Below are 20,960 nucleotides of genomic sequence, written 5' to 3' on the forward strand. Positions count from 1 at the left end.
GCAATAGGGGTAAATCCCAGTCCTATTGTGAAGCAACATTTGTCTCCCGGACTCCCACTTCTCTGGTTTGGGATTTCTTTCCCTTTCAATACTTTCCCTGCCTTTCCTGAGGAGCCTGGGCTTCGACTGTTGTAGGTCCAATAGGCCAGTGCTCACCCTTCCTCACCGTGCAGCACACAGAGAAGATGACAAATGAGAGCCATGTATGGAGGCTCAGGCTGCCCTGGTACCTTCCCACCCAGCTGCCCCAAGGCCAAGGGGGATCACAGTCTTGGGACTCCATGACAGAGCTAGGGGAAGCTCTGTGCCAGACCCCAAGTATCGTGATGACTGGATAAATAACGAGATCCACTCCTCAGGCAGAGCAAGACATTCTAATAAAGTAATTTTCATCAAGTCCCTAGGAATTTAATGGGTCAATATAAAGATGGAAGAGTTTCCTTTATTTCAGGCACGTTAGCCCTTGGGATGGGAGATCTGTGGGAGCAAGGAGCTTTTCCCAGCACTGCTCATTAACTCCAATAACTTCTTTGCTTATTCCAGAGAGTAGCCCTGGCAGTGAGAGGTGAGAGCTGAGGAGTGGCATGACTGAAAGAGAGACAGCAGTAAGATAAGTAAAGAGGCTTTGGGAGAGAGCACAGAACAGAGGGAAGACAAGACAGGAAGACAGAGCATTTCATGGCTGCAGTCTTGAGAGAAAATGGTTGCCTGAACACAAACCCAGGAAGTTGCTGTGATGTGTACTATCTTTCACCTTATCAGCAGGCAGCTCCGGCCAGATAAGGAGTGTCACTGTGATTTCTCACTCTTGGTCACTGTGGTTGTGTTTTTGTCAACCACCCGAGGCCTGAATGTCTGTGTACGGGCTTCCCTGGGCTTTCTCAGAACTCCAAATTCCTGGTTCAAGGAGTCAGACCTTGGGAACTGAGCTGCAGAGAGCTGAGGTCTCAGCTGGTAAAATGCATGGTTCTACTCCATAGGTTGGTGGAAAAAAGCACTGCCTTATAATAGTCCAAAGCTCTCAGTTCAAATCCTGCCTGTCTCTTACTCATTGTGGGAGCATGAGTAGCTGCTTAAATAATCTTGGTGGTCAGTTTCTTCATTTGTAAAATAGACATGGTAGTTTCTTCTGGACTATCTCCCAGTATCGTGAAAGACAATCCAATGACATAATTTCCATAATAGTGCTTGAAAACTATAAAATTTATACAGACATAAAGCATTACTGTGATCTAGGGGTAGGGAAACATAGTTTCAAATTGGGAAGAGGAGGCAGGTGTAGAAGTCAGCTGGTCAACCCCTTTATCTCAATGCAAGATTATTTATTCTTAAGCTATTTCATACTATGGAACGCAAATTATACTTTGAAGCTTTACAGGAGAGGACATTCCACAGCCTCATTCATTCATGCAGTTGGGAAGTCCTTCCTCAATCTCACCTAAGTTTTGCCTGTTGCAGTGAAAGCTCATACTTTGCCTTAGTTCTGATATGGAAAAAAGCGAGTCTGAATCATCTGTAATAGCATTTCCTTTTATGTGCTTGAAGACCACACAGAGTACCTATCACCAACATCTTTCCTTTGGAGGAGAGAACCAGAGTCCTGTTGCTTCACTTCCTAGTCTCATTTTCTTTCTTTCAGTCATTTGAATTGTTCTTTGTGAATTTTCTCCATTTGAGGATGGAATCTGTAACATATCTTTCTAAAGGGGTGCATGGAGGTTTCAGCCCTCATCTTCTCTCGTGCTCTATAGCTCAGAGGTGAGGACACACCCTTTGCCCACCACAGGGAGAGAGAAAGTGTAGAGGAGAAGTTCCTGAGGCCAGCAGTTGGTGAGAGGTCATACTTTGCTTTACTTCTGATATGGAAAAAAGTGAGGAGGTCGGCCATTCAGTACCACTGTGTTGTGGATTGTTGACCTAAGGGAGTTCTAGTGGCAGTCCCCAGCCAGATTTAGCCAGGCCATTGGCAGCTGGAAGCTTGTGGCAGCTAATACTTGCTGAGCAGATTCAGTTTTCTAGCTTGATGCAGACAGACTCCAGGGCCTGGGCCAGATAGGCTAAACTCAGAGGATGCTGATGTCTGCATATGGATGACATTTAATACATGATACAGTAATTGCTTAGATGTCAGCCTGAGTTCAGCAAAAAGAATGCTGAAGAAACAGACAGAAATCAAAGGTACTAGTTCTGGGCTCTGAGAAGCTGTATGCCTTGGGAAAATCACTTGGTCTCTCTGAGCCTCAACTTCCTGATCTGTAAAATGAAGATAGTATCTCTTTCACTGGATGACTTGCAAGGACTAGAAGAACTCATGTATATAAAAATGCGGTATTTTATATACTGCTTAATTTACAAGTAAGGGATTATTATTATTGTAATTATTATTATTTTTTCTTAACACTATCATTCACCTCGCTAAACAATCTTCTCTGTCTCTTTGGACAAAAAAAAAGGGAAACATAAATTCTCAGAACTGTAATTGGCCATAAAATTCATTCTGTCCAATTTCCCATTCAGAGTTTGAAACCCCCACCAAGCAGTGATAGTACCTTTTCATGGAGGAAATTCTGGAACTAGGAGAGGTTTCCTCTCAGTTGTCTGGCCGAGCCTGGAAAGACCAGGTTGTTTGGGACTGAGCAGTAACTCAATGACTTTTTAGTGCTATGCCAGGCTGGCTGAGGGCCCATTGTCTGGGAAACTCTTTTTATCCCCCCACATTCGCAGGGTCACATTGTAAAAACTATGTGCCTGTACAATCATCTTCAAGAATCAAGGCTACTGGAACACAGTTCAATGGTAGGAAACTCTTTGAGGCTATAAAAATGGATCAGACACTGACCCTACTCACCACAGGAACCATGTTGGGTGGAATTGTTTCTTCATTCAACAAATATTTTTTTGTACTACTCTGTGCCAGGCACTGTGCTAATTATTAGAGAGAAGTGGTAAACAAGATAGATACTGTCTCTGTTCTCTGGGAACTACACTCTAAATAGCTATGGATGGACTTCGGGGCATCCACAGGTTTCCTGAAATAGGATGCAAAAGGGCATGTATTTGGGAATTTTGTTATGGGGGAAGTGTTTGTACCTTTGATCAGATTTTCAAAGGGGCCCAGGACCCCTTCACAAAGGTTAAGATCTATAGAGAAGACAAGTCATTTACATGAAGCAATAACTGCAAGATAAGAAGTGTCTTGGTATAGAGAGTAGACTGTGCGGTTGCAGAAGAGAATGTGATTCTTATCATATGGCTGTTGGGGAAGACTGCTTGAAGAAGGGACTATTTGGCCTGATCCTTAACAGCTAGGGAGAATGTAGTTTAGGGGAAAACACACTTCAGTGCCTCTGATGCACAACTCTTAGAGAAACTGTGCACATCCTAGTTTGTGTGAGCAGAGCCCATTGGAGTTGAGTAGTGCACAGCCTGTGCAGCATACATAGCAAACCTGGCTTGATTCGGGGAAAAGCAACCATCCTTGTGCTTGTGGGTTGTGGATTTCTTGAGCAAGGTAGACTGACTGCTTTTTTGTCATATCATTTGAACAGAACGGAAAGGGAACACCAAAGAAAAGCTCAGTAAAATTCCTCTTGTGGTGCACCCTCAGTGTATAAATAGGATTAATTTTCTTACTTTTTGCATATAATTGCTTGAAATCCTCTCATGCCTTGTTAGAGGAAGTTCGGAAGGTCTTGTCAATCCTTGACTTATCCAGAAATCTCAGGGGCTTGCTTACTCAGCCCAAATGGTGATCCATCCTTATTAGACCCCCACTGAGGAGGGAACTGGGGTGTGCCTGATCTTTTAGTGGCATGGTTTCTCATTGGCACGTGGGGTAACTGTTAAATCACAGTCCTGGACCACCAATGGATCAGGCTTCAGCTTAAGTCCTTTTGTGGCTGCACCAGGATCCCAGCCTCTCTGAACTTGCCCTCACTTGCTTGACAAAGTTGCCAATACCTCACTGAGTAAGGCTCACCTTCAGAGTCAACCCTTCACTGGCCTAGAACATTGATTCCTCTTTCTGTCCTCTGACCCTCTCCCCTGGGTTGGGGCTGCTTCTTTCTCAACCCCTCAAAACATCACAGGCTTTATTCCAGCTCAAGAACTGTTGAGTATTCTTACAAACATTTCCCTTTTGAAGAAAGTTCCTTTGGTGATTGATACTGTGACACAGTTGGAAACTTCTCTCTTGGAAGAAGAAGAAGAAAAAAATTAGCCTAAGTCCAAGTTCTGATAGGGAGTCCTCTGATAAGCTACGTCTCTACCTCAAGATTTCTAGGCAGAGTGGTGCAGTGGAAAGATCGTGAGCTTTAGGGTAAGAGTTTAGATTTGAATGCTGCGTCAGATCTCTGACCTTGGACTGTTTACTTAACCCTGTCTGAATTTTAGTTCCTTTATCTCTAAAACCTTTATGTATATACCTCAGGGGGTTGTTGTACAGATTAAATAAGATGATTTATGTGAAGCATTTAACACAGGCTTGGCCTAAAGGTGGTCCTCCGTGAACTTTAGAAGTAGGAGGAGGAGAAGAGGAAGATGAAGAAAAAGATAGAAAATTGACAAGCCCAGTAGACAACCAGCATCCAAGATCACTCTGCCATGCCTTTGTTCATGTCCCAGCATCCCTAATTCTCCTCAAAAGCAGCAGAAATGGTAACTAAGGGCTTCCCCCCAGCTCCAGGGAGTGTGAGTGCCAGCTTTTCATTAGGAATTTTTACTACTAACTTTTTCAATGGATGAACATCCTTTGACATCCTGAGTAAACCCTCTCTAGCTTTGAGGCTTTGATTATTCCAGTCTCCAGGTACATAGATGTCTTCTCCTGTGTTGTCCCTGTGAGGCCTGCCCTTCAAGCCCCAGCCAGGCCCCCTCTCAGCCTCTTACAGCTGGTTCCTGCTTGTCACTTGGAGGCATTAGAGACTCTGGTCCCACTTCCCTTAGGCCTCTACTGCCAAGGCTTGTTGATGGGGATGAGGGAGATCTTCCCAGGAGTCTGGGGTTGTCCTGTGGGGTGTCCTATGGGACTGGAACCATTGGATGAGGGAAGGCCCTAAGAATTCAGTAAGAGAAAGAAGGTATGTGTTCTGTGCTCTCGCTGCCCTTGAGCCAAGCATACCTTCGGTGTGCTTTAATGAAATGTTGCATTTGCATATTGAGTGCATTGTTGGCATCCACTGGGCAAAGAAAGAATGTGTTCTCTGGTTACAACCTCCCCAGTGTCAGGCCAAGCGACTCAGAGTGCTCCTAGCTTCTCTAGGGCTTGGCAATATGGGCACAAGCAGAGTCATAGCCCTGTCTTGTCTGAGGTCCCGCATTGCTTTGGTGCCCCCGTTTCTCACCTGAGCAATGAGGAAACAAGTCTGACCATATACCATGATAATTAGAAAGTCATTCCATGTCTAGGGATAGAGAGGAATACCCCTGCTCCCTTCTAAATCCATGTCAGCATTAGCTCAGCTACCTATTAGTTGCATTAATTTGAGCAAGTTACCTCTCCTACCTAATGGTGATAAAAATGTTATTGTGATAATGCTTATTGTGATAATCATAAAGATAATGCCTATAAAACCCTCCACACAGTGCCTGAACAGGTGGTAAGTGTTCAGTAAGGTTTTGTTACCACTATTTTTATTCACTTGAAGAGCTCTTTTAATTTCTCGAGTTCTTATACATTTCTTATTTCAAGTGTAATGCAGCTTCTGTGTGGGAAAGCAGTCTCATTAGACAGCTGAAGAAACTGAGGCATACAGAAGTAGGGTCATTTGACTGAGGTGATGCAGCAAGCCAGGGTCAAGTCAAATCTGACTTTCAGGAAGTGTTCCCTCCTGTAACCAAGATTTCCATCTCAGAATAAATCTAGAAACTGTATCATCTCCACTCAAAGCCCATATTCAAAGTTCCCACAATAGGCCTTGATCTCTTTTTGGCATATGTTGTTCCTTTTGTGAAGACTTGTGGTAAAATCCTAGTACTTCTTCAAGGTCCTGCTCAAATATTATCAAAGGAGTCACCAGATTCCCAAGCTGAATTTAATCCTTCTTATCTTCCTGTGGAATTTTAGATAAATATCTGATATGGCATGTAATGTCATATGTAATTGAACTGTAGTTGGTCGTGAATGTCAAGAAGTACAAAAAAAAAAGGATCTTACTCATCTTTGTATCTCAGGATCTAGTTGAGGTACATGCTCACTAAATATCTGTTGAATTAATATTATCAATAGCACCAGTAACCATGATCTACTTCATCCTTTTGACAGCTCTATGAGCTGGGTCTTATGATTCTCCCCATTTTACTTCTGAGAATATGGAGGCTAAAAGGAGTTCAGTAACTTGCCTGAGGTCACACAGCTAGAAGGTGGCAGGGGTGTGATTTGAACCTAGATCTGACCATCTCCAGAGCTCTTAATCATTTGCCTGTTCTTTCACGTCCATTGAGATGGAGTGGTTTTTTATCTTTTGAGTGTTAGATATCTACCCCACAATGCTCCTCAGTAGCTGGACCATGCCTGCCTTCTAAGAGGGGGCAAAAACAGGTTGCTGGGGAGTCACAGGCAAATTGGAAGAGAAGAATCTGAATAAGGCTTGTTGTCTTTGCATGAAGTTAAGATAGTAATTGTCATCTACACTTTCAAGTTTATTTCCCCATGAATAGCTCCATCCATGGCTATCCATGCCAGCATGTTGGAGAGCCTTTGAAAAATGGTGTCTTCCCTCTTGTAGTTGACCTTTGCCGAGGCCTGTGAGCTGGCCAGCCTTTGCATGCACTATCATCTGCAATGACTGAGTGATAACTCTTTAGCAAATACTTCTTGCCTGTTTGGCCTGCATCAAGTAAGTAGAAGTTGCCAGTATTCAGCCAGGAACTGGAGTCAGAATTTCACCAGCTGACTTCATCGGGGAGCTTCTACATGGAAGAACACTAGCAATAACTTCAGTGGGACTGGAACTATGGGTATGGACTTAATGGGCGCTGTAGCTTCTGGGTCTGCTCAAGCTTTCTTTGCAAAGTCTTAGGACTGGAAGGGACTTTCGAGATGATCTAATCCAGCAAATATATAATAGTCATCTTTCCATTCCCCATTCCTGTGACATAGCAATGGCAGGATCACTAACTGGTGGCAGTATTCTTTCTGGATGGGCCTAGGTGCAGCAGCAGAACCCTTTAATGCCTAGTGTTCCATGAACTACTAATCCGATCAAGCTGTAGCTGGCCAGGGACTCGAACACAGGACCTTTAACTCTGAGCTTAGTTCTTTTCATATGGCTCTTTCTTGGGTCTGTGGGGATGAGGAATTGGGAGCTCCTGGGAAATGTAGGAGCTCTGTCTCTATTGGATGTCAGTAGGGGCCACCTCAGGTCCTGGAACAAACATTATGTCAGGATATGTGAAATCAGGGTCTAGTCTTGATGCTGCTATAAAGTAGCTGAGTGATCTTAGGCAAGGCCTAACCTTCCTGGATCTGTTTGGAACGACTACATGATTGCCACGGCCCTTACTTCAGACCCAACACTCCTTTGTATTGCTTTGGAAAGTAACTGCCATGTTGAGATATAGAGATATAGAGTGGTGAGATGTGCCTCCTGGTCTGTGTTGTGCACATGTTCTAGGTGGGGAAGGCAGATGTACGGCAATTGTACCACCAGCCCCCACTCCTGTGCCTGTAGTAGATGTGGGCAAGGCTCCCCAGGCTCACCACCAGTGTGGACTGGATCTTAGAATGTTTTTCACCCTTTTTGACATCTGGGGAGCCACTTCCAAGTGATCAGGTTTGCAAAGGAAATGAAAAGTATCTGCTAGCTCTTGCTTACATGGAGCTTGGCAGGTGAAAAGCAAACAAAAATACACAATACTAAGGCAGTTCACTTTACCCTCATTCCTACTGCAGCAGATGGGCCTCATAGCCCTGGGTCAGGGAGGGCTGTGTATGGTCAAGGAGTTAGGAAAGTAGGACCTGGATAAATGCCCCTAATCTGTGGCCTCAGGGAAATCCTTTAACCCTTCTGGACCCGATAGCCTCACCTGTAGAGTGAAACATTTAGACTAGATCAGGTGTTTCCAAACATTTCTTAAGCTTCATAATCCTTTATGAAAATGAAATCTTATGCAGAATCTTAAGTTGTAAAACCTTAAAAAAAATGTAACTATTTGGATAGAGGTACAATCACAAAGACCCCCTCCCAGCTCAAATATTTTGCAAATCTAAGAGTTTAACATCAGGGCCCATTGGATTGTGGGACCTGGAGAGGGAGGCTGTATCTTAATTAACATATCACTGTGCCAAGTACACAGGAAGCATTCAATATTTGTGGAAGGAAGGAAGGAGGACGTAAAGACAGAAAAAGGAAAGAGTAGCAAAAAGGTGTTCTCCAGTCATCTTTAGGAAATTTTATTTTGCTTTGGAAAAGTTACCTGGAGTTCCATGTTGGCTCAACTAGAACATTCTCCTTCTTCTTTTTATTAATTAGAGAAAATGTGGGTTTACAGAAAAATCATGCATAAAATGCAGGGTTCCCATATGCCTTATTATTAACACCTTGTATGAGTAGGTACATTTGTTATAATAGATGAAAGCAATTTTTATAATTGTGCTATTAACTATAGCCCATGGTTTAACCCAGTCTTCACTGTTTGTGCTGTGCAGTTCCATGGATTTTTTCTAAAATTTTATTTCAGTAACATATAAACCTAAAATTTCCCCTTTTTAACCACATTCAAATATATATATTTCAGTACTGTTAATTACATTCACAATATTGTGCTACTATCATCACCATCCATTTCCAAAACCTTTTCATGATACCAAATAGAAGTTCTATACATTAAGTGTTAACCCCCTATTCCCTACCCCCACCTTGGCCTCTGGTGACCTACATTCTGGATTCTTGCTCTATGAGTTTGCTTATTCTCATTATTTCATGTCAGCAAGATCATAAAATATTTGTCCTTTGTTCCTGGCTTATTTCACCTAGAACATTCTTGTCTTTTCTTAGGGAATCAGGCCACAAACTGACACTAAAGCAGGCACTGAAGACATGGGGCTGATTAGAAATGGAATTAATTCTCCAGCAAGGCCAAAGGGCTTAATTGCTATTTCCGAACAGTTGGGGTTTGACTGGTTGAGCGTTAAAAAAGGGAAGTTGGGAGCCGGGAAGCCAGGAGCTGGAAGGCGTCCTCTGCTCTTAACTCAGCGTTTGCATTTTGCCTGCTAGATGGCACTGTCCTCTAAGGAAAGGCAGCAGCCCTGCTCGAATTGGGGGCTCAGTCGGGGAAACAGGAGCAACTGAGATAGAAAGTAATTGATGGGCAGGAGGTAGAAGGGATGGGAGACGGCCCTTTCCCCAGCAGCAAGACTTTCTTCTATGGTAGTGGTTCTTGTTCCCTTTACAGTTTTTGTTTTTTTGTGTGGGAGTTTTGCACACTACATCAGAAAAGTTATCGGGATTTTTGCTCCGAACAAAAGTGAGTTAGAAATATGTGCATGTGTTGTGGGGAGGGGACAAGGATGGTCATTCAGGCCCTTTCCAAGGCTGGAACTTACAAATGACATGTCTCAGCTCTGGCCTTTGGCCTTGACTTATGGGAGATGGGTTGGAAAACAAAATAAGACTCCTGCTGTTTGTCCATCCTGCCTGTCAAACTAGATTGCCTAGGTGAGGGGATGGCTTTATTCTGAACTTAACTCCAATCAGGGGCCAACTCCGTGCAGGGACAGAGACCCCCCTTTCCAGTGCAGTTTGAGTGCTAGGCTGACGCTCTGGCTCCTGATCTATATCTGAAGTCAGGGATGCAGCCTGCAGCTCCTCCCATTCCATCAGCAGCCAGAAGGATGGAAAACAAAGATAAGGGTGGGGGGAGGGGGATGGAAACCAGGAGAAGGCCCAAGAGGAGGGAGGGGAAGGACCAAGAAAGAGAGGAAAGAGGGGACAAAGGATAGAGTTGAAGGATGAAGGGGATGGCGAAGGGAGGGGGACCAGGTGTCCAGAAAGAAAGAAAGAAAGAAAGGAAGGAAGAAAAGTAAGGGAAATCGGGGGGAAGCCATGCTGGAGAGGAGAGGATGCAAGGGCTGAGAGAAGCAGGAAGAAAAGGAAACAGGAGGGGAGCTTTCAAGTCTGTGCTAAAGCTGAGAAACTTGAAAAGCAAGGGAAGGAGACTCTGTGAGACAAACAGGAAGACAGAAGGAGGAGAAGCCTAGTAATTAGAGAAAACCTGGCCAAGGCTCCTGAAAGGAGGGAAAAAAACACTGCAATGAGGAAGTCACAGAAAAGCAAGGCAGGAGATAGTGGCGAAGAGGCTTTGAAGCAGAAGGACGGAAGCATGGGAGGCAGGGAACAGAGCAGAGTTGAACTAAGAAAGGAAAAAGGCAAAGCGAAGGCACAAGTGAAACACAACGTGCGTGCGTGAGAGTGAGGGAATAGGGAAAGGGCCATTAAAGGAATGCTTACCTTCGAGTCATAAAAATTGGAATGTGTGTGTTTTGGCCTGTAGCCATTGTCCAGGAAACACAGTGTGGCTTTTAAGCAAATTGTGGAGTGGTTAGGTCTACAAGTCAGTAGCTTTGAAATGCAACTGCTCTGCACTGCCCACTTGTTGCCTGGCAGCCTGACTTGGGGGCATTGGATGGGGTCCACTCTCTGTCCAGAGAGTCACCCCTGCTCCGTTTATGATGCTCTAAGTTCAGAGGCACCAAATTCTCTTTAAGGGGGATAGCTTTCCTGGAGAGGCCAAGAGTGGCCATGTGTACCCAGCGGGTGACCTGCTTGCTATCTCTTGAATTGGTGGGCCCCTTGATATGCCTGTTTCCTGGGTGGAATGGGGGCAGAGACTCTGGGAGGGCAGAGAGCGGGAAAGTGGTTAGAGGTGATATAGGATGGAGGTAAAGGGAATTCTGGAATCCGATAGCCACAATTCTTAGTGTATATCACTCCGCTGTGTGAGCTAGCATATGTCATGCAGTCTCTTCTTTGCCTTGGCTCCTCACCTGTAAAACTGGGGTCACAGTCAGCCTTACTCATTGGGTTCTTGTGAGGCTTAAATGAGATGGACCATGTATCTAACAGAACGGCTAGCTCATATCAATGCTTCCTTTTTTGTGTGTTATTGTTAAAGTCCAGAAAGTGTGTGTGTGTGTGTGTGTGTGTGTGTGTGTATGTGTGTGTGTGTGTGTGTGAGATGCAAGGAAACAGTCCTTCAATGCAGAGTAAGAGGCTTATATGTGAAGGTATTTTAGCAAAGGGATGGTCTGTGCAAACCATTGTTTGAGGAGATAAATCCAGCAATGAAATGCGGGCAGTTTTGGAGCATAGGGAGACAGTTTTGGTGATAAGGGCAAGCACGAGAGAATGAGGCCTGGATTAAGGGTGATGAAAATAATTTAAAAGGTGTTTTGGGAGGCATCCTGGATTCAAAGAAGTTTATGATCAGATGGACAAGGCGTGAGAAAGGGAAATTCAAGCATGACTCCAAAGTTTTGGGACCTAGAAAAAGAGTCAGTTGGGGCCCTCCAGCCAAGCATGATTTTTACAGTTTTTAAGGGGTTGTAAAATAAAATAAACAAAACAGAAACAAAAAAACCAAAGAAGAATATGCGACACAGACATATGTGGTCTCCAAACCCTAAAGTATTTACTCTCTGGCCATTTACAGAAAAATTAGCCCACGCCTGGCCTGGAAGCAGAAGAAAACTGCCCCAGAAATAGGGGAAACTGCAAAAGGCTTGGACAGAGTGCAGTGCCCCTAAAAATGAGGGCAATGCAACTGAAGCTGGAGTGAGGTTTATGTGAATTACATGGATTTAACAGTCACATATTCATTCCACAAATGTTATTTTGAGTGTGGGCTCAGGAGACAGACCTGGTTTGTATCTTGGCTCCAACTTGCTGCCTGTGAGCCTGGCTGACTTATTAGTATCGATGTGTCTCAGTTTCCCCACTTGTGACATGGAGATAGTAATGATACTTATCTCCTAGAAATCTGGAGAAGGATTAAATCAATAAGACAAAAGAAGCCTGTGTATAATATAAAAGAAGCATGTAACACACCATAAATTTTGGCTTTCATTATTATTGAGTATCTAGAAGTCCAGAGATGGAAATGGACATGGCATATAATGAGTAAAAGTAAGAAGATGGGTTGATCCGATAAATAACAGTAAGCAAACATCAGTTGCCATTATTATTATTATTATTATTCATATTATCATTATTTTGCTATTACTAGAATTTGGAGTCTGGTGTTAGCTCTGTGACTCTGCTCCTGGTCTCCCCTCCCCTCATCTGTAAAACATGAGTCTTGTTTAAATTTCTTCCAACTCTTGTCTTATTTATTTTTTAGCAATTTCTTCCTCCTTTCTCATTTCCCTTTCTCCCTTCCCACCATGCAGTTACAAACAACCTTAATTCTCTTTGACATTTCTGACAGTCAGGTCATCGCTTCCCCATCCTTTTTTAAAAATCCCGATCGTGTAAGAATTGATTCTATTTTTCCCTTTCCGATTCCTGGTGATTTCTCTTCCTTTCGCCGCCCTTCCCCCTCCCAGCTCTTCTCAACAAAAGAGTCAAGTCATTTTCAGGCGGCATCAGCCAAATGTCAGCTTCCGAAGCATTTGTCCTTCTTCCTCGGAGCGCTGGAAGTTCTGTCTTCCCACTAGGACATCCTGAGAGCATGGAGTGGATCCCAGAATTTCTAATCCTCCCCGCTGCAATAAAAGCCTCTTCCCACGCTCGGAGAAAAAGGAAACCGGGAGAAAAAGGCGGCCGGAGCAGCGAGGCCGGGGCCGGCTCGATGCAGCCGGGGAGCTGCTGTGCAGGCGGAGAGGCTGCGCCCTGCCTGTTACTTACGGCTTCCCGGATAGGCCGGTGCGGAGAGAGAGATTAGGGTCATCAAGATAAGGCAGAGAATACTCAAACTGGAAGCAAAAAAGAGCTGTTTTCCCAATAGTGAGTAATCAGGGAACAGGAGGATGTAATTTGCAGATTAGGGAAGTGAACAAAGAACATAAAATTAACTTTATAGCAAAGAGGAGCACAGTGTAAGCCTCCATGAAGCATTATTGTTGATAAAATCAGACTGTTGATTTAAACTAAATAGGAAATATGACCAAATCAGGGAGAGGAGAGGGAGGGCGCCCGGTGGAGGTGGAGGTGGAAACTTCAGGCTCAGCTGGAAGGCTGGGATGGCCTGAGAGGGCTAATGTGGTCCTGGAGGGTTTTCCTTTGCTCAGCGCTGTGTGTGTGTGTGTGTGTGTGTGTGTGTGTGTGTGTGTGTGTATGTGTTTCAGGGAGAGAGGGACAATCAAAGAGAGGATGGTATCTATGCCAAAGGTGTAGATAAGAAGAATGTACCGTATTGATGCCACAAGTGCACTCATTTAGGAGTTGTCTTCACTTAAAAACAAGCATTTACCTCCAAGTACTGGTCAGCAGCAAATACATACTGTTGTTATGTACACACTTAGCTCCCCTGCTCCCAGCACCTCCTCCCCATCTTTCCATCAAATACCCTCAAAAGCTCACCACTGTGGATCGGAAAGACCAACAACTCTTCCCTCCAATGCCAGCACTGTCCTGGGCACGAAAGCAGAAGAGCTTTGCTTTTTATCCCTAGGTGGTTAGATCCCGGCTGCTGTTGCCTTTTATGAGGTAGGTTGATCCGATTAGGATAGCAACCTGCAGTGGGCAGTGAGAAATCGAGCTCTGCCCTTTATTTCTTAATGAGAAACCTTCTTGTATGGGCCAAGACTTGGGACTGCTGTTGTTTTCATCTTTGATGGGCAGAGGCAGGACCCTTCCCATGGAGAGAGAAACGTCCCTGTGTAGTGGTGGGCCCAAGTGTTTGTTCATTCCCTTCCCTGCCCAGGTATGCTCTTTCCCATCCTCCATCCTGCTCTGGGCCCCTGGAAGGTGCATCATGGAAAGCGTTCACCTTCTTGTTTTTCAACTGATGGGAGGAACCAGTGAGAGATGAGAAAGAGAGAGAGAGAGAGAGAGAGAGAGCGCGCGAGCAGGGTATTTATCCTTTGGCTCCTTCCTTGCTAGGTGGCGGGTTAGCAGTGGCTTCTTTTTCCAAAGTTGGCAGCTTTGCTATAGCTACAGCCTCCTCTGCAGCCCTGATGCCCTTGTCCCTCCAGGCATAGGGCTGGTTGTGTCCCCCTGCTGTACTAGACCTCATACATGTCACCATCTGTTGTTGGCTTCCCACAAATCTAAACAGTTCTTTCATTAAGCTCTCCTCAAATGCCTCCATTTGAGTGTGCCTTTCCTGCTAGGGCCCTGCCTAAAAGCCAGTACTGTTAGCGCCCACCTGGAAGGCTTGGGCTACAGCTGAGGACCTGCTACAAGTAGGCTGAGTGACCTTGTGCAAGTTGCTTCTTCTTTCTGGTTTCTTGGTTTCTTTATCTGAGAAATAAGGATGATGAGAAGGTGAACGTGCTAAAACGTGATGATTCTGTTTCCACTAGCAGAATTGTGGGTAGGGCTTTGGAGGAAAATAAACAAGGGTTTGAATCCTGATTCCGATACTTATGAAGTGTCTGGCCTTGGCCAAGTCATTTAATCTCTTAGTCTTGGTTTGATTTTTTTTGCATGCCCTTAAATTTTTTTTAATGTTTTTCATTGTGAAATATGTATACAAAAAAGCAATAAATTTCCAAGTACATTTTAACAAGTAGTTATAGAACAGATTTTAAAGTTTGGTATGGGTTACAGTTCCATGATTTTTTGTTTTTTCTTCTAGTGACTCCAAGACACTGGGCACCAACAGAAGTATCAATATGATGTTTCAGCACTCATACTCATTAGTTAAAGCCTATTTTCTCTGTTATGCTCCTCCTTCTCTCTTTTTTCTTTTCTTCTATGAAAATAACATATATACAAAAAAGCAATAAATTTCAAAGTACATCACAATAATTAGTTGTAGAACACATTTCAGAGTTTGGTATGGATTACGATTCCACGATTTTAGGTTTTTACTTCTAGCTGATCTAAGGTCCTGGAGACTAAAAGAAATATTGGTATAGTGATTCAGCACTTATACTCATTTGTTAAACTCAAACTTCTCTGTGTAACTCTACCATCACCTTTGATCTTCCCCCACACTTTTTTTAAAAACTTTTTTTATTGTGTAGTATAACATATATACAAGGCAAAGAAATAAAAAAGCAATAATTTTCAAAGCACTCTTCAAAAAGTGGTTACAGGATAGATCCCAGAGTTTGTCATGGGCTACCATACCATAATCTCAGATTTTCCTTCTAGCTGCTCCAGAGTATAGGAGGCTAGAGGGCTTAAATACTTTTTTATCATCACAATCGACTTTTTTCCCGAATAATAACATATATACAAAAAAGCTATAAATTTCAAAGTGCAGCACCACAATTAGTTGTAGAACATATTTCAGACTCTGACATGGGTTACAATTTCACAATTTTAGGTTTTTACTTCTAGCTGCTCTAAAATACTGGAGACTAAAAGAGATATCAATTCAATGATTCAATATTCATATTCATTTGTTAAGTCCTATCTTCTATGTATAATTCTACCATCCCCTTTGATCTTTCCACACCTCTCTTTGGGGTTGTTTGGACTATGGCAATTCTAAATTTTTGATATTGGAAGGGTCTGTCACTAATATGGGATAGGGGGATGGAACTATCTGATGTTCTGGAGAGAGGGATAGGTTTCAGGACTTATCTGGACCAGGGACCCATCTGGAGGTTGTAGTTTTCTGGAAGGTTACTCTAGTGCGTGAAACCCTTGTGGGATCTTATATATTGCCCTAGGTGTTCTTTAGGATTGGCTGGAATGGTCCTGATTAGGGGTTGGCAGGTTATGATAAGTAGCAAGGTCTACCTGAAGCTTGTGTAAGAGCAACCTCCAGAGTTGTCTCTTGACTTTATTTGAACTTTCTCAGCCACCAATACTTTATTAATTACTCTTCTTTTCCCCCTTTTGGTTCAGGATAGAATTGTTGATCCCACAATGCCAGGTCTGGATTCATCCCTGGGAGTCCTCTCCCACTTGCCAGAGAGACTTTCACCCCTGGATGTCTTGTCCCATGTAATGGGGAAGGCAATAATTTCACTTGCAGAGTTGGGCTTAGAGAGACCAAGGCCACATCTGAGCAACAACGGAGGTCCTCCAGAAGTAACTCTTAGGCATACCTGTAGGTAGTCTAAGCTTCTCCACTACCAACATAAGCTTCACAAGAGTAGGCCTCATGATCAAAGGCATGGCCTATTTATTTGGGTATCCCTAAGGTTTGATACAGTATCAGGGGATTCCCTGCTGGTAAGGTTTAATAGTTTCATATTCTTTCTCCCCTCCCTCACGGGACTTTGCCAGTACTTTTTGATTATCTGCTCAAAGAGTATGTGTGGTTCTAAAATACAGACACTGTCTTCCTTACCCCTATGTTCTGAATTACCTTAACCCCAACCTGTTCGGCTTTATTCTTATCTGTAAATATCAGGTTACATATATAAAACAGCCTCTCAAAATCCAGAAATAATAATCACCACTGCAGACTTAATGTGTCTGTTCTAAAAGCTTACAATCTAGGCCCCTGTTTTCTTATAAGCATTTTCTAAAGGTGGCCAAACCATTGTTGTTTTTTTGTTTCTGGTTGATTTTGTCTCACCAAATGTCCCACATGTTCATTCATATCATTGCATGCTTCACGATATTCTTCCTTCTTTTGTAGCAGTACAACCTTCGTTCATAAGTATACACCATTGTTCGCCAATCTACTTTCTCTGGCAGTGCATCCTTCAGCCACCTGCATTCATCAGGCATCATGTAATGGGTCCAAAATCCACCATCCATCAATACTCTCAATTTTAGATAATTTCATTGTTCCCAAGAGACAGAAAACCAATAAACATACCCTCACCAAATAGGAACCCTAAACCTCCTCTTCACTCTTGTCCCTCACCCCATTATTTACCTCAGCTGTTGCTGTGGTAGTGCTGATGGTTTCTTTTTGAACATAGCTCATAGCATGCAATAGCAGTTACCCCCTATACCCTGGACTTAAACACTCTTTATAGAAGAATCATATCTTTGAAGTAATTCTTACAAGAACTCACTTATATTTCTAGTGTGAGTCAGTGGGACACGTAGGCCTATACAACCCCTTTCAATCTTGTTCATCTTCAATATGGTAATATTACTTATACACCCACAAGAGAATCACATTCACTCTTATCTGCTCCCTTACATTGGTGTTCAACCTCATTAGCTAGTGATTCACCCATCTCTAGCCTCTATGTATCTCTAAGTCCCCTAGAATCAGTATTATGAGTCTCTGATTTTACCTTTGTGCTGGTCATAGAAGTGGAATCATACGGTATCTATCCTTTTGTGTCTGGCTAATTTTGCTCAGCACATATCCTCAAGGCTCATCCATCTTGTCATGTGCTTCAGGAAGTCATTTTGTCTTACTGCTGCATAATATTCCATCATATGTACATACCACATTTTGTTGATCCACTCTTCTGTTGATGGGTATTTGATTTGTTTCCATCTTTTGACGATTGTGAGTAATGCTGCTATGAACATCGGTGTGCAGATGTCTGTTTGTGTCGTTACTTTCAGCCCTTCTGGTTATATACCATGAAGTGCTATTTCTGGGTTATAGGGCAACTCGATATTTAGTTTCCTAAGGAACCAAACAGTCTTCCACAGTAGCTGCACCATTATACATTCCCACCAGCAGTGCATAAGTGTCCCAGTTTCTCCACATCCTCTCCAACATTTATAGTTTCCCGATTGTTTAATAGCAGCCATTCTTACAAGTATGAGGTGGTATCTCATTGTAGTCTTGATCTGCATTTCCCTTATAGCCAGTGAATATGAGCATCTCTTCATGTACTTTTGAGTCATCTGTATTTGCTCTTCAGAAAAATGCCTATTCAGATCTTTAGCCCATTTTATAATTGGGCTGTTTGCTCTTTTGTTGTTGAATTGTATGATTTCTTTGTATATACAGGAAATCAAACCTTTGTCTCATATGTGATTTCCAAATATTTTCTCCCATTGAGTTGGCTGCCTCTTCACGTTTTTGACAAAGTCCTTTGAGGTGCAGAAGCATTTGATTTTTAGGAGTTCCCATTCATCTATTTTTTTTTCTTTTGTTGCTTGTGCTTTGAGTGTAAGGTTTAGGAAGCTACCTCCTATTACTAGGTCTTGGAGATGTTTCCCCACATTTTCTTCTAGAAGCTTTATAGTGTGAGTTCTTGTATTTAGGTGTTTGATCCACTTTGAGTTCATTTTTGTGTAGGGTGTAAGATAGGGGTCCTCTTTCATTCTCTTGGCTATTGATATCCAGTTCTTCCATGCCCAATTATTGAAAAGATTGTTTTGTCCCAGTTCAGAGGATTTCTGTGCCTTGTCAAAAATCAATTGACCATAGATTTGGTGGTCTATTTCTGCATTCTCGATTCAATTCCATTGGTCAATGCTTCTGTCATTGTGTCAGTACCATGCTGTTTTGACCACTATGGCTTTATAATAGGTTTAAAAGCCAGGGAGTGTTAATCCTCCCACTTTGTTCATTTTTAGGATGCTTTTAGCTATTCGGGATCTCTTTCCCTTCCAGATGAATTTGGTAGTTAGTGTTTCCAAATCTTCAAAGTATGTTGTTGGAATTTAGATTGGTACTGTGTTGAATCTGTAGTTCAATTTGGGGAGAATTGACATCTTAACTATATTTAGCATTCCTATCCATGAGCAAGGAATGTCTTTCCACCTATTTAGGTCTCCTTTGATTTCTTTTAGCAATGTTATATAGTTTTTCTGTGTAAAAGTCCTTTACGTCCCTAGTTTAGTTCATTCCTAAAATCAAAGTATTTGATTCTTTTAGCTGCTATTTTGAATGGAATTTTTTCCCTAACTGACTCCTCAGCTAGGTCATTGCTTGTGTGTAGAAATACTACTGATTTTTGCACATTAATTTTATATCCTGACACCTTGCTGAACTTGTTTATTAGCTCAAGTAACATTGCTGTAGATTTGTCAGGATCTTCCAAGTATAGTATATCATCTGCAAATAATGAGAGTTTTACTTCTTCCTTTCCAATTTGGATGCCTTTTATTTCTTTGTCTTGCCTGATTGCTCTAGCCAGAACTTCTAGCACAGTGTTGAATAATAGTGGTGACGGTGGGTATCCTTTTCTTGTACCTGATCTTAGGGGGAAGGCCTTCAGTCTCTCTCCACTGAGTATGATGCTGGCTATTGGTTTTTCATATATTCCCTTTATCATATTGAGGTAGTTAGCTTTGATTCCTATCTTTTGGAGTGTTTTTACCAGAAAAGGAACTGAATTTTGTTGAATGCTTTTTCAGCATCAATTAAGATGATGATGTGATTTTTCCCTTTTGATTTTTTAATGTGCTGTATTACATTAATTGATTTTCTTGTGTTGAACCATTCTTGCATTCCTGGTATAAATCCCACTTGGTCATTGTCATGGTTAGGGACAGGTGTCAACTTGGCCAAGTTGTGGTACCTGTTCATCTGATTGGGCAAGCGCTGGCCTGTCTGTTGCAATGAGGACATTTCATAGGATTAGGTCATGATCACATCAGCTACATCCACAGCTGATTCCATTTGTAATCAGCCAAAGGGGAGTGTCTTCTGCAATTAGTGATGCTAAATCCAATCATGGGAAGCCTTTTAAGGAGAACTCAGAGGAGACAGGTTGCATTCCTGCTTTGGCTGGTGAGCCTCTCCTGTGGAGTTCATCCAGGCCATCCATTGGAGTCATCGGCTTCGCAGCCTGCCCTGTGGATTTTGGACTCTGCGTTCCTACGGTCACGTGAGACACTTTCATAAATTTTATATTTGCAAGTGTTCCCTGTTGATTCTGTTTCTCTAGAGAACCCTAACTAAAACAGTCATGGTGTATAATTCTTTTAATGTGCTGTTGGATTCAATTTGCTAATATTTTATTGAGAATTTTTGCATCTACGTTCATTAAGGAGATTGGCCTGTAGTTTTCCTTTCTTATTGTGTCTTTACCCAGTTTTGCTATTAAAATGATATTAGCATCATAAAATGAGTTAGGTAGAACTCCTTTTCTTTCAATTTTTTTGGAAAAGTTTGAGCAGGATTGGTGTTAGTTCTTTCTGGAATGTTTGATAAAATTCCCCTGTGAAGCCATCTGGCTCTGGGCTTTTCTTTGTAGGAAAATTTTTGATGACTGACTGAAGCTCTTTACTTGTGATTGGTTTGTGAGATCTTCTGTTTCTTCCTGAGTCTGTGTAGCTTGTTTGTGTGTCTCTAGGAATTTGTCTATTTCATTTAAGTTGTCTAGTTTGTTGGCATATAGTTGTTCATAGTATCTTCTTATGATTTATTTATTTCTTCAGGGTCTGTGGTAATGTACCCCTTCTCATTTCTGACTTTGTTTGTTTGCATCCTTTCTCTTTTTTTCTTTGTCAGTCTTGCTAGTGGCCAATCAGTTTTATTGATTTTCTCAAAGAACCAACTTTTGGTTTTATTGATTCTTTCTGTTGTTCTTTTGTTCTCCCATTCATTTATCTCTGCTTTAATCTTTGTTGTTTCTCTTCTTCTATTTGCTTTGGGGTTAGTTTGCTGTTCTTTCTCAAGTTCCTCCAGGTGTGCTGTTAAGTCCTCGATTTTTGCTTTCTTGTTTTTAATATAGGCATTTAGAGTAATAAATTTCCCTCTCAACACAGCCTTTGCCACATCCCGTAAGTTCTGATAAGTTGTATTCTCATTTTCATTCATCTTCAGAGAGCTGCTGATTTCTCTAGCAATTTCTTCTTTGATTCACTTGTTTAAGAGTGTGTTGTTTACTCTCCATATATTTGTAAATGTTCTCTTTCTTTAGTGGCTATTGAGATCCAGTTTCATCCCATTGTGATCAGAGAAAATGCTTTGAATAATTTCAATATTTTTAAATTCATAAAGACCTGTTTTGTGCCCCAGCATATGAT

The sequence above is a fragment of the Tamandua tetradactyla genome, chromosome 20 (genome assembly GCF_023851605.1).
Source record: "Tamandua tetradactyla isolate mTamTet1 chromosome 20, mTamTet1.pri, whole genome shotgun sequence".
NCBI lineage: Eukaryota > Metazoa > Chordata > Mammalia > Pilosa > Myrmecophagidae > Tamandua > Tamandua tetradactyla.